A 14,652-nucleotide genomic window follows, 5' to 3' on the forward strand; every position below is an offset into this window, starting at 1 on the left:
AGACTCACCAGGTCCTGCCAGGCAGGGGGTGATTCCTGCTGCCCCATGCTGTGTGGGGGACTCTCCTATGAGCCCCGAGAAGCGCTGAGGCTGCTGCAGCAACTGGTGAGTCAAGGCGCTTTTTAGGAGCTGGGGCAGGCAGGCAGCCATCGGGGAGAGGGGGGCGGTACGGCGCTCAGGGGGGCTGTGGGAGCAGGCAGGGGATGGGACCTGGCAGGGGTCCCCCCATGGTCCCCTCCCCTCTGCTCCAGCCCCACTCCCTTGCCCCTTACTTACCAGCATGGAGTCCGGGGACAGGGACTGCCTGAATCATTGAAGCTCTCTGAATCTTTTCCGAATCAATTCAGATAGCTTTGAATCGATTCGGACCTTTTATTTGGTCTCCTGATTCGATTTGGATTTGGAGATTTGGCCACCGAATCAGGCCGAATCTCCGAATCGAATCGGCACCCAAAGCTTCGCGCAGCCCTACTGAACAGTCCTGGCCCGCTGCAATGGAAAGCTACTGAAATAAAACCATTATAAGTATCACTTCATCACAGAGGTGCATATGAGCAGCCTCCAGTTCAAAATACAAATTTGTTAGATCAATAATAACTTTTCTGTTAATATTCCTACAGGTTTTCAAATATTGGTGCCAAGACTGTGATCAGATTTTGTTAAGATTTATAAACATTCCCATCTAAGTTTGATGAGAATAATTCACTATGAAATCTACTTGTGTACAGGAAAAAATACAGGCTTTTGTGCAAATTGAAGTTGAGACAAAAGATTAGCTTCAAAAAGAATTTATAAAACACTGATCTTTAATACAACTTTTTTCTATTATTTTCAGCAAAAGAATTGAAAATGAAGATCTACTGAGGTAATATTTTTATCCTATTTCCACTTAAATATTCACATTAGTCTTTTGTTGAATTTTTTTTTTTTTTTTTACAAAAACTACATTTCAGGGATGATGTCAGATAGTTTGGGTCAATATGTTAACATGTAAATCGGAAAGAAGTTCTTGTATTTACTACCATATTAATTTTTTTCAGACTTTTTTGCTGCTGTTGCTGAATGATTATTTTCTAGTGCAGTCTCTAAATCCCTGCAGGCTGCCTGCCCACATTTGGAAACTTCTATTTGGTCTTAAGCCATTAAGGGAGATTTATTTCTTTAAGTGTATAGTGCGATTTTTGCTATTTTGGTAGCTAACTTGTTTGCCTGAAAGGAGAGCTTTTTGCAGCTTGAAAAAAGAACTAATAGTGTTGCTGCTAACAAAAATAACTTTGCACCCAGAAAGTCTTTATATTTTGAGATGTTTATAAGTGCTTGCCTTGTTGCATGGTTACTGTGTTTGTAACACCACTAATGTTGGGTGATGAGAGTTATATGAGTAAATAAATACCTGTGCATCCACACAAAGATACTGTCCTTGAAGTGGACTCTCTTGGTCTTTCTGTATAATATTTTGGAAACCGTTTCTGTATATGTCTTGTAGGTAAATGGGAAGAGACAAAAAGGCCTTCCCAGACATTATCAACTGGAAGAGAGATGATGCAGGTTTTTATCGTTTTATTTGTTCATTTACAGATGAGGATAGTGATGTCTGTGCTATGTTATGCAATCTGTATACAGAAAATAGAACAAATATAAGTAGCCACAAAGTCAATTTGCATACAATCAGATTTTTGGTGGGCAACTGTTCTGACAGGCAGCAGCACTGTGATCCTGTTTATGATGCTATTTAAATGTCTGAGCACTTTCAGTTGGTAGTTGAAAAATGGCATTTTGTTTCCCACTCTTTCCTGATAGTTAGCCATTATAAACTGATAAGAGTTTTAGCCATTGTCAACTGATAACATTTCAGAAGCTTAACTAGATACACTGTACTGATTTGAAATCAAACCCTCCCAGTAGCAGTGTCAGCAGTGTCATCTCAGTGAGGTTTGTCAAACTTGCTGACTCCTAAAACCAAAAAAGCTACTGTATTTACAAAAAATGTGTTTCTGGCTTGGAAGCTGTATCCATAGAAGGAGGAGGGCAAGTCAATGAGAAATTACAAACGCTGTGTTAAATGTAAACTATTTGAAATCACAAGTGAATAGAAGTGTGAAGCATTAATGAAAAAAGCATGAATAAAACATTGTAAAATACTAATGAGGCATCATAACATACTTTTTGCTGTAGCAGATATAAAAGTGTAACAAAATTAGTGTAAACTGCAGATACCTCAGTGCTGGATTTTTGAACTTCATTAGTCTATACTTTTAAGTGCAGCTGATATTTCTTGTAATAATGAGAGTAGTACTGTGTCTTTCACTGGCAGTCTGATGTTGGGAGTAGTATGTAGCAGCTCTGGCCCATGGAAGCGGAAAGAAACGGGTGTGAATTCACATGTTGTATGCTGCTGCTTTTAAGGACCTTTTTGAAAATGACTCTAATTCAAGGCCTTGGAGTATACAGGGTAACATGAATTTTGATGCAGTATACTGACTGGTATGGAGGGAAATTACTTGTTCATTCTTGCCACTTGAAGCAGCTAGTCCCAGCAAGGCCTTTGGTCTTGAGCAGACTTTCTTGATTTTAAGCAGAGCAGCTTTTAGTGTTCCTGACTTATAAATAAGGTCACAAGACAGAAGGTCTCTCTCACTCCTTCCACCTTTTTCACCTGTACAAAGAAGTGTGTACATTTGTGCTTATGGTACTGTACCTAGCAGAAAAAGGACTTTGAGTGGAGGCTCTGAATGCTACCATAGTATAAGTATATAAACATCTATGGCAATAATAAGGTATGACAGGAGCTGGACATTTCTGAGTTTTCCCATTAAATGCTTTTAAAATGTGGCAGAACCTTGAATTGGCATACTCTCATCTTCTTTGAAATTCTGTCCTAGACCTGCCAAGAAGGGTGTTACTTAGTACTGTTCAGTTGTATTGTGATGTTGCTGACGTAGGAAAGTTCCAGTGCATGTAACATGGGCTACCAAGCAGCCTTTAGATGTCAACATCAATTTTTGGTATCTGCTGCTTAGGCTGATTTTGAACTTAACTGTTTGACTGGAGATGAAAAGCTGTCCTACTCATTGCAGTTCTCTCAAAACATCTCAGGGCTTCAGAGGGGGGATGCCATTATTCATGGTAATTTGATAAACCTAGGGCAGCAGAGAGAGAAAAATAGGACATTCTAAATGTGTATCAATGACCTTGATAAAAACGTTATTAAATACCTTTTCTCTAACATTAGACAACTAGAATTAAGGGTTCTTCCAGATGGATGCACATGCTCAGAATCCCTGTGCAGATGCCCAAACACTGCATCGTCCTAATAGCAATACCCCACAATGCCCTATTTTTAATTGCTAAACATGTTGGATATTCCAAGCTTAAGGAGCTCAACCTTACTGAAAATAATTTTTAAGAGGCAATTAAATTGTTAAGTATCTATAAATTTTTACTTAGTAAGACAATGGAAGGCTTTCTAAATCTAGCAGACAAAATCAGAATATAATCCAGTGGCCAAAAATGGAAACTGGACAAATTCATATTGTAAGTGTTTAATGCTGAGTGTAGTTAAGAATTGTTAACTTATATCAAGGACTGCTATGGATCATCCATCATTTTAAATTATTAAAGATTGGCTGCCTTTCTAAGGTTCCTTCAACATGGCAGGTAAAGGCATGATTGTATCTAACGTGCAATCCACACAATCATGATTGTGAGTGTGATTGTGGGATTGCACATTAGATCCAATCACGCTTTATTGTCAGAATAGGGGGAGCCTGATCCTGGCTTTGTCTGCATCGGCAAGAAGTAGGCTTCCATGGCTGGGAGCCCTCTTCACTGAACCACACACGTCCGGGACCAAGAGCTTTATGTGCAGCCGGGACTGAAAGTCCCTACACCTGACAGTATGGTGCAGACATAACTGAGAACCCTGTCAGGTGTGGGACTCTTGGTCCTGGCTGTGCACGTGGGCCTGGGGGTTTCATTAGGGCTGTGCAAAGCTTTGGGTGCTGATTCGATTCAGAGGAGATTCGGCCCAATTTGGAGGCCAAATCTCCTGAATCTGCATCAAATTGGGAGACCAATAAAAACATCTGAATCAATTTGGAAAAGATTTGGGCAGTTCCCACTTGCTGCTGCAGGGAGCTGGACCCAGACTCCATGTTGGTGAGAAGAGGGCGAGGGTGGGGGTTGGGGGAGGGGGGGACCATGGGGGGGACCTCCACCAGACCCCATTCTCTGCCTGCTCTCCCAGCCCCCTTGAGTGATCCCTGGCCCCCGCCCGCTCTCCCAGCCCTGTCAATGGCTCCCTTGCTCAGCCCCAGCACCCTGGCTCTTAAAAAAGCAAAAAAAGAAAGAAAAGCCCTGTGCTCACCAGTTGCTGCAGCAGCTATCAGAGCTTCTTGGGGCTCATGGCAGAGCCCACCATGCAGCGCAGGACCATGAGGGGCAGCAGGGATCGCCCCCTCCCCCACTGCCTGGCTTCAGACAGTTAATGCAGGGCTTTAAAAAAAAAAAGAAAGAAAGAAAAAAAGTGCTGTGATGCTGGGGCTGTGTGGGGTAGCCATTGTCGGGGCTGGGAGAGCAGGCAAGGGATGGGGGCTCATGGCAGAGCCCCCCATGCAGCATGGGGCAGCAGGGATGGCCCCCCCCCTCCCCCCTGGCCTGGCAGGAGCCAGTGAGTGCAGAGCAACTTTTAATTAATTAATTAATTAATTAATTTTTTTAAAGAGCTGGGATGCTGGGGCTGTGTGGGGCAGCCATGGATGGGGCTGGGAGAGTGGGTGGGGCACAGGGCCTGTTTGATTTGGAGATTCAGCCGATTTGGCGGTGGCCGAATCTTTGAATCGGATTCAGCTGAATCGATTCAGGACAGTGATTCGAATCACCGAATTGAATCACTGTCCCCTGAATTGGCTGAATCTGAAGCGAATACTAGCCGCTTTGCACAGGCTTAGGTTTCATGGTATACCCCTGTGGCTGTGAGCCCTGTCAGCTGATGGGGCTTCCAGCCATAGGTGAGACCCTGCTAAAAGTGCAAATTAAAGCTAGTGCTAACTAAATGAAGTTAGTAGACATTTCTGAGGTCTAACTTTGTAGCTGGTTGGACTTTTTGTTGTGTGATAGCTACTTTGTAGATGTAGCTGGCCATAAGATAATTTCACAGTTAGCCAGTTGATTGTGTGATACCTGTAACATGCAGAGGGTGCCTACAAGACGTTCTCTAATTCATCCTCTAGTTTAGGACTTCTTACAAAAAGTACTAGAGAAGGTATTCTGGCTTATGTTGTTCGAGCAGTCTGAGTAGATGACCGTAATAGTTCCTTTGGGTCTTCAAATCCGTGTATTCATAAAGGCCTATATGTAATCTTGGCTGCCACAGGTGTGGAATTTCCCAAACTATTAGTGAGGTGCTAGGGTGACAGACTGGGAAATCCTGTGAGGTTGAAAAGCCTTTGAACTGATTCCTTAAGAGAGTGATTAGTGGGCAGAGTGCATCTGAATTAGTAACATGATGTACTTGCAATATATCCCAATAATATTAATGGGACAGATCTGTCATTTTTTTCAATCTTTATTCAAGACACACTCTCATTTGCTTTGATGAAGGCTTCATGATATGACCTAATTTTATTGAGTGACTTGCAATTTTTACCAAGGTGATTGAAATCTAATGGTCAGGTTATCATGCTACCTGTGCAGTATAATTGAGAAATCCTTCATTTTGTTCTGAAAAATGATTTCCCCCAGTTATTCTGGTAGTGTCTTTTAATTGCCATCTTTAGGCCAAGGATTATTATGTAGTCATCTAGTGTATTTGACGTTATTGTACCACTAGACCACTAATTTTCAGTACATTGTGTAAAATTCCCGCTTCATTATGATCCATTTTAAACAGTAATGAAAAAGAAAATATATATGTGTGTTTGCATGTGTAAGGCCCTGCATTTTGATTGGTGGAAAATATGGAGGAAGAAACTCCTTATCTGCTGCAGGGATATGTATCCTGGTTTTACTGGATTGAAGATAGCAAATCCTTCAATATGTAAATAAGTAGAATTAGCTCCTAAAGATTTTACTAGAGAAATTAAATTATGCACTGTCAAAAGGAAATGTTATGTTGTACTGGAAAAAATATATATCACTTTTGACTCTTAACTATTAACATGGTTAGGTCATTGCTATGATTTCACATTGTTGTTTTAATATTGACATCCAAACACTTTCTTACATGTCACTTGTATTTCATATGGGAATGAAAGATTCATGTGGTCAGAAGGTGAGCAAGCAAGAAGTATATCCTTTTTGTTCATTAAGGTTCATTTCTCAGGAAATGAGGGAGCTCTGGATTTTGGCACTAATTTTTATCCTAATTTTGTTCATGTGTTGTATTCCATGACTATTTAATGCAAAATGAATAAAAGACATTGGGAGGAGAAGCAGAAGCCACAGGGCTCCCTTCATCCTAGGGGGAGTGCTTTCCTCACTAGGCTGCCAGTTCAGAGTCTGTTTTGTATGCTGGTATCCTGGCTCCATGACCCTTTCCAGCCAGTGGTCCAGCTTCAACAGAAAGGAAGGAACATTTTCTTAGCCTTTCCTATCCTATAGCTTAAGGGTTAGTGCATTTTCCTGGGAATGAGTTCCAGTACCATCAAGCTGTTTGGGATCTAGAACCCAACTCTCCCACTTCCTAAGCAAATGCACTTACAACTAGATTCCTGGGTAAATTGTGGGTGGGTCATCCTCTTCCTCTTTCATCTTACATATTTTACACTGAAGTCAATGATGCTGGTTTTTAGAATTGTCCTTCCTGAATGAGCTGTGTCCTTTTATCTAATATTACCTGTTGGCAACTCCCTACTAAGTTGTTACATACTCCTGAGGCCCATAAGGCTACCCATTGAAAGAATGGTAGAGCTATGCACTTTGCCAGGACATAATGGGGACAAATTTTACCAGGGCAAACTTTCCTGAACTGAAACTTTTTAAAGATAAGCAGCCATACAGGCCTAGATGTCTAGTAGGTGAAATAAGATCTAGGCCCATACAGTTTATTTTACATGTACAAGTCCTTATGAGCAACATACACACAACCAGTAGCATAACTAGGGCAGGGTGACTGGGGCTATAGCCTTGAGCACTGACTTATGGTTGAGGGAGGAAAGGGGGGAAGGAAAATAACAGCTACTAGCAGAGCTGGAAGTCTACTGCTGTACTGCCCTAGGTTCCCAGCTGATTTGTTATACCTCAGGCCACAACATTAGTTTATCAGGATTACCTTACAACAAGCTAGAAATGTTTCATCTCTAAACTTTATGATGCAAAGCCTACTGAAGTTAGTAGAAAAACTCCCATTGGTTTGTGAGTTTTGGCTTCAGCTACTCTGATCTATGGTCAGCTGAATATTTTCTAGACAAAGGAAGTTGATTAAGGCAAAGCACAGACAGTCAGAAAGCCAGAGGCTGAATCGATTCAGTCTTTTCAGACTAGTCTAAGCTGTGCAGATTGAACCAATTAGCAAATGAACAGATATTCACTTTTGATTTAGGAAGTGCAGCCACATGCCTGCAGTGTCTCAAGTCAGAAGCTGAGGGGTGCTAGAGAACACCTGCCAGCCACTGCCAAAGGGAAGGGAAGAGAGAAGCCCTGTAAGACTCCCCCTGCCACCTGTACTCCAGAGGAGGGGGCATGGCTAGACACCAACCCAGGCAAGTCTGTTGGAGGGTGGAGACCCCAGCCTGGATCTGCCTGGGGCGGGGGGGCAGTGCCTGCCAAGCTTCTGTCCCCCTCCCCCCCACACTCCCCACTCAAGGGGGGGCAGCCACTACCAGACTGAGGGGGGACGGTAAAAAGGTAGTGGCATTCAATTCATAAAAGATTGAACAAGAATAGTACTCTCTCTGAAGCAATCATGTATTGAATACAGCACTTTGCAACCTCAAGCACACAACAGAACAACCAAAAACCTTTGACTGAGCTAAGATTTTTTTATATATATATATGTAGCATCAAGCAAAAGCTTTTCTTCACACATCACATTTAAAGAGTCCACGCCTGTTAAAATAAATGCTCCCACGCACCTGCCTGCAGTCCTTTCCCTAACCCAATCACAGTCTCTTAGTCCTGGCCTCGATTTTGGGGTTTACATTCTCAGTTCATTCGCTGTCGCTGTTGCTTCCACTGCCGCTGAACATCTGTTCTGTTATAGATTTAAACCAGTTTCTGATCACTTAAACCAGTTTGTGTAATGTCTGTCTCTAGTCCTGATGTTCAGTGCACATAAACGACTTTGAAAATGGCTGAAACCGGTTTGTGATGAACCCAGTTGTATGTAGCATCAGACTTAGCTGATTTGGGTCAAACCAGTCTATGCAATGTCTGTCCCAGACCGCTTGCTGGTTTAAGATAAACCAGAATCCTCCAGCATCCTGGCATGCTCTCTGCTCCACAGGAGAGCTGGCCCCTCCCCTGTGCTTCCTGGACAGAGCTCCAGCAGAGACTGCAGATACAGTAGGGTCTGCCTGGCTTCCCTCTGCCCCCCCCCTCACTGCTTAAGCAGCAATCCCCCCTTCCCTCCCTCCCATCTCCCACAGCACAGCCCCCAACCCCATGGACCCTAGGCATGTGGTATGCTAGCTAATGCTGAGAGGTGTCTCTGTGTGTCTTCAATTTCACTGACAGAACAGTGACTACTTAAGGCTTTTTGGAGCTAGTCAACAGGTCAGCTGGTAAGCTGTTTAAGAAGAGTTTGAACTAATGGAGAGAGGCTTTTGTTTTGCTGATGAAGTGATAAACACTGTTATCAGCCCTCTGCTGGCTTGCAGCCCTGTAAGGTTTGCAGACAGTATGAAGAAGCAGGGAGAGGGAGATTGAAAAGCTCCGTATCCTCAACAGGTGCATGCACTGTGTACCCCTTCACAGTGCTAACAGGGGGCTGGCAACATTCCCACCTCTTGATCACCCAACAGCGAAAAGCCTGGGATTGGTGCAGGCAGGGTGCGGGTTTTCACCCTTCCTTAATTAGAGTACCCTGCCTGGGCCTGGTTACATATCTCCTCCCTCACCCTGTCAGCTCAGCTCAGCACTCTGGAAGGGAACAGAAGGCTATTCTAGTGCCCCCTGGCTTTTAGCCTGAGCCACTGCAGGCACATGCCTGAATTTCCTCAGTCCAGAGAGAATGTCTGTCCGGTTACAAACCAGTTCAGTCTAGCCAGGTTAGATTAACCTACAAAGATTGAATCAATTCAGGCTCAGGCTTTTTGAATGTCTCTCCCTAGCCATTGAGAGCACACATAGCTTAGTCTAACTTAAAATAGGATGTAATAAACTAAAAAGATAAGAGAGAGCCTTGCGTAAGTGTTGTGTAATCCTGAGGGCAGAGTGTCTCCGTACAGCCAGGTATTCAGAAAGTCCTTGCTTAGATATTCCAGTCTCCCACCTTTTACAGGTTCTGCTTTATAATGTAAATGTAGTTCTCTCCCTTCTTTGGTCATACCTGCTCAAGCTGTTGGCAGCCCTCTCCTGTTCCTCTGTCTCCAGCACATACATATGATGATTGTGCCATATCTTTGCCAACACCTCCCACCTCTCAGTCTGGTCCTGCAGGGCTTGGTGCCAGTACACTGAGCTGGGGAAGGGTGGATTAAAGCCCCTTCCAGGCACGCAGCTGGGGTTTTCTTGGGAGGGCAGTCACTCTCAGGCTGTTGCCTGCCTGCATGCATCCCCCCTCCCCGCACTCCACTAGAGGGGAACGGTCTGGCAGGGGCTGCCCCCTCTCCGGCAGACCCAGTTGCAGTCCCCAGCCAGGCTTCCCCCCTTGTCAGCCAGCCCTCGCTGCTCTGGCTAGAAAGCAGAGGGGCAGGGCTAACCCTGCTCTCTGGAGCAGAAAGCAGAGCCCAACCCAGGGTTGCCAAGCATGCTGAGTTGCTGCAGGACTCTGATTTAACCTACACTAGGAAGGGGTCTGGGACAGAAGTTCCATGAACTGTTTTGACGTCAATCAGTTAAGTCTGATACTACATTCAGCCAGGATTATCTTAAACCAGTTTTGGCCATTTTGAAACTGGTTTATGTGCACTGAACTTCTGTTCTGTTACAGGTTTAAACCAGTTTCTGATCACTTAAACTGGTTTATGTGTAACTTCTGTCCTTAGCCTAAATGTTTGGTTTAGTTAGCATTGTGTTAAATCTGCAAAGTTCTTTTTCCTGCATTTGTCTAAAGTATTTTTTTATGTTCCATGCAAACAGGCACTTGTTAGAAAATGTCTTGGTGTTATACATACTATTATTTACATGAGAACATGTAGCAACCTACTAATATTTCTTGAAGAAGAAGAGAAGAAAGAAATGGGAGGAGACAGCTTGAGAGGTGAAGAGTCAGCTGTTCAGAACAGCCTCCTAAGTCATCAGTTGCTTCCACAGAGTTGTTGCTAATGGATATCTCAGTTCTGCAAAAGGTATCTGAGTTCTGAAAGAACATTTTTTCTCATGCAGTGAGAGAAAATTACTTTCTCCATTAGCAAATTTATTTGAGGCATCAAATTATTACTGCCTCTTTCTGTGGGAAAGTAACTTAATGTAAAGAAAAAAAATCTTCAAAACCAAAGAAGAAACTCTGCTACTGAACAATAGTACATGATACTGTGAAATTAATTTAGGAAATCATTGAGGATTTGAGATGGAATTTCCTGGAATTTAAGTAAAGTTAATATCTGATCATAATAACAGTTAAATGAAAGAAAAAAATCCAGCTGAGTTCTGGTCTAGGGAGTTGTGACTCACAGCAAATGTATTACTAGCCCAGGATTTTGTATTCATACGGAAGAGATTGAACACAGTGTGACTGTGTTTAAAAGCCATTGAATCTTGTTTCCTGAACGTTGTTTACATAATTACTGCCAACCTCCTCCATGTAAAATTCTGTACTTTGTCACTAACATCTTACAGTAAATAAGCATGTCTTTTTTACTTTATATACTAGTTTAAAGTTGAGTTCAGTGGTAGAGGAATACTCTGCTGCTTATGTAATGTCTGTTCAAATAAGATGTAAGCATAGTGGGTACTGTTACATAACACTCGTATTCATGATTCAGGAGAATTCTGAGGCAGTGAGAGAACGTGGTCATTTGGCATGTTCCCCTTTTAAATGAAAAAATTGTTTTTTGGGGCTTGTTATTTTAAAATAAGGTATTATTGTATACATTTAACAATTAAGTAATGCTCTAGACCAAAGTAAATCTGGTGCAGCAGGGACCTGTTGTTTGTGTTAATACACATTCCAGAAAGACAGAATTGACTTTAGTTGCAGTAGACTGGTACAAGGTGGCCACATCTACAGTCGTTACTGCGCAGTCATGTAGTACTTGTTCATACAAGTACAAGTAGGGCCAAAAGGGGAGCACATAAAAAGTGGAAACAGGGTGAGATCACTAAAGATGAATATACCTCCTCTGCTCGTGCTTGTAGGGAGGCAGTTAGGCGGGCCAAAGCTACCATGGAGCTGAGGATGGCAACCCAAGTAAAAGACAACAAGAAATTGTTTTTTAGATATATTGGGAGTAAAAGGAAGGCCCAGGGAGGAATAGGACCGCTGCTAAATGGGCAGAAACAATTGGTGACAGATAAGGGGGCAAGGCTGAACTCCTCAACGAGTTCTTTGCCTCAGTGTTCCTAAGTGAGGGGCACGACAAGTCTCTCACTGGGGTTGTAGAGAGGCAGCAGCAAGGCGCCAGACTTCCATACATAGATCCTGAGGTGGTGCAGAGTCATTTGGAAGAACTGGATGCCTTTAAATCAGCAGGCCCGGATGGGCTCCATCCGAGGGTGCTGAAGGCACTGGCCGACATCATTGCAGAGCCACTGGCGGGAATATTCGAACGCTCGTGGCGCACGGGCCAAGTCCCAGAAGACTGGAAAAGGGCTAACGTGGTCCCCATTTTCAAAAAAGGGAGGAAGGAAGACCCAGGCAACTATAGGCCAGTCAGTCTCACCTCCATCCTTGGTAAAGTCTTTGAAAAAATTATCAAGGCTCACATTTGTGAGAGCCCGGCAGGGCAAATTATGCTGAGGGGAAACCAGCATGGGTTTGTGGCGGGCAGATCGTGCCTGACCAACCTAGTCTCTTTCTATGACCAGGTTACGAAATGCCTGGACACAGGAGGAGGGGTGGATGTTGTATACTTAGACTTCAGGAAGGCCTTCGATACGGTATCCCACCCCATACTGGTGAACAAGCTAAGAGGCTGTGATGTGGATGACTGCACAGTCCGGTGGGTGGCGAATTGGCTAGAGGGTCGCACCCAAAGAGTCGTGGTAGATGGGTCGGTCTCAACCTGGAAGGGTGTGGGCAGTGGGGTCCCGCAGGGTTCGGTCCTTGGACCGATACTCTTTAATGTCTTCATCAGCGACTTGGACGAGGGAGTCAAATGTACTCTGTCCAAGTTTGCAGATGACACAAAGCTATGGGGAGAAGTGGACACGCCGGAGGGCAGGGAACAGCTGTAGGCAGACCTGGATAGGTTGCACAAGTGGGCAGAAAACAACAGGATGCAGTTCAACAAGGAGAAATGCAAAGTGCTGCACCTAGGGAGGAAAAATGTCCAGCACACCTACAGCCTAGGGAATGACCTGCTGGGTGGCACAGAGGTGGAAAGGGATCTTGGAGTCCTAGAGGACTCCAAGATGATCATGAGCCGGCAGTGTGACGAAGCCATCAGAAAAGCCAATGGCACTTTATCGTGCATCAGCAGATGCATGACGAATAGGTCCAGGGAGGTGATACTTCCCCTCTATAGGGCGCTGGTCAGACCGCAGTTGGAGTACTGCGTGCAATTCTGGGCGCCACACTTCAAGAAGGATGCGGATAACCTGGAGAGGGTCCAGAGAAGGGCAACTCGTATGGTCAAGGGCCTGCAGACCAAGCCCTACGAGGAGAGACTAGAGAAACTGGACCTTTTCAGCCTCCGCAAGAGAAGGTTGAGAGGCGACCTTGTGGCTGCCTATAAGTTCATCATGGGGGCACAGAAGGGAATTGGTGAGGATTTATTCACCAAGGCGCCCCCGGGGGTTACAAGAAACAATGGCCACAAGCTAGCAGAGAGCAGATTTAGACTGGACATTAGGAAGAACTTCTTCACAGTTCGAGTGGCCAAGGTCTGGAACGGGCTCCCAAGGGAAGTGGTGCTCTCCCCTACCCTGGGGGTCTTCAAGAGGAGGTTAGACGAGTATCTAGCTGGGGTCATCTAGACCCAGCACTCTTTCCTGCTTATGCAGGGGGTCGGACTTGATGATCTATTGAGGTCCCTTCCGACCCTAACATCTATGAATCTAAGTACTACAAGTACTTGTATGAACAAGTACTACATGACTGCACAGTAACGACTGTAGATGTGGCCCCCGTGTTATAAACAAGTCCTACGTGACTGCGCAGTCGGCTGATGCTACTGCACAGTAGCATTGTGTCATAGCTGTTGCTATGTGCCACTACTGCATAGTAGTATCAGGCTGTTATGCAGTCAGCATCTTGTATAGATGTGGCCAGCATGTGCTGCAGCCACAGGGAGAGATTTACATTTGTGCAGTGTTCCATGTTAAATAACTATATATATTTTTATAATTTTTACAATTGTGTGTGTGCATGTATAGATCTATATAGTGTGTGTATGTATGTATATGCATATTTTATATTGTGTGTGTGTGCACACATGTGTATGTATGCACACACAAGCACACAGATCGATTGATCTATCTATCTATCTATCTACATATATAATAGAGCATCTTAAAATTGTAAAGTTAGATAGACCGATAAGCTACACTGTCAGCAGGGGAGACAGCCAGAACACTTTAGCACATATGCTTCATCTATTCTCTCCTGCATTCCTCTGCATAGAGTGTGGCATGTAAAAGTCCAGCATTGGTGGAGAGGCACATCAGGAAATAGTGCAGGAGTTGAGGACTTCTCCTCTTCTGAGGATCACATCAGAATGCTTTTACCTGATGGATGCATTGGAAAAAGAAGTCACTGTGCTGCTGGCATCATTTTACAAAGCAGTGACCTCAGGATCACATCGGCAACCATGGCTGAAAGCAACCATAGATTTTGGTCTACTGCACACAATGTTAAGCAACAGTCAAAAAGTCTTTTTGAACCAAAGCTGTTCCACAGCATTTCACAGAACAGCATAAATATTTGAATAATTGCAGACATGCATACAAGTATAAAGACTGTATGAAGATCACTATCCTCTTGATATCATTAGTTCCGTTAAGCCTGCAGCAACCCCTACTGCACTTCCTTTTGTCTGTATTAGAAATTGCTCAGAATTCAGAGATGATCTGCATAAAATCTGCGGCTGATTTAAACAATGATGACTAGCCATGCTTTTAAGTCATTCTGGTTTGTCAGCATCCAGAGAGGAGGAGATGGTGGTGGTGGTGGTAGTAGTTTTTGTTGTTGTTGTTTCCCTTTCCCTCTCCTTCCAGTACTGTGTTCTGTTAATCCAGTCTTAAGTCTTCTGGTTCTTATAGCCCAATAGCTCTCCCTTTTCTACTAGTTTGCACTACTGGGGGGTGGCCATGCTGTAGCATGGATGCCACACATGGCACTGGCAGGACAGCAGCTAATAGAGAAGGAAGGAGAAAGCAGAGCAGGAGATCAGG

General features: G+C 43.9%; 1 protein-coding gene across 1 annotated transcript in view; it reads left to right on the plus strand.

Moving 5' to 3' along the window:
• Positions 1 to 832: 832 nt before the first annotated feature.
• THRB (thyroid hormone receptor beta) overlaps positions 833 to 14,652 on the plus strand; it is a gene marked incomplete at its 5' end in the record, with an annotated part of 203,396 nt that continues 189,576 nt past the window's right edge. Inside the window, 2 exon segments of the mRNA NM_001287311.2 lie at positions 833 to 865; positions 1,487 to 1,548.

The sequence above is a fragment of the Alligator mississippiensis genome, chromosome 5 (assembly GCF_030867095.1).
Source record: "Alligator mississippiensis isolate rAllMis1 chromosome 5, rAllMis1, whole genome shotgun sequence".
Taxonomy (NCBI): domain Eukaryota; kingdom Metazoa; phylum Chordata; order Crocodylia; family Alligatoridae; genus Alligator; species Alligator mississippiensis.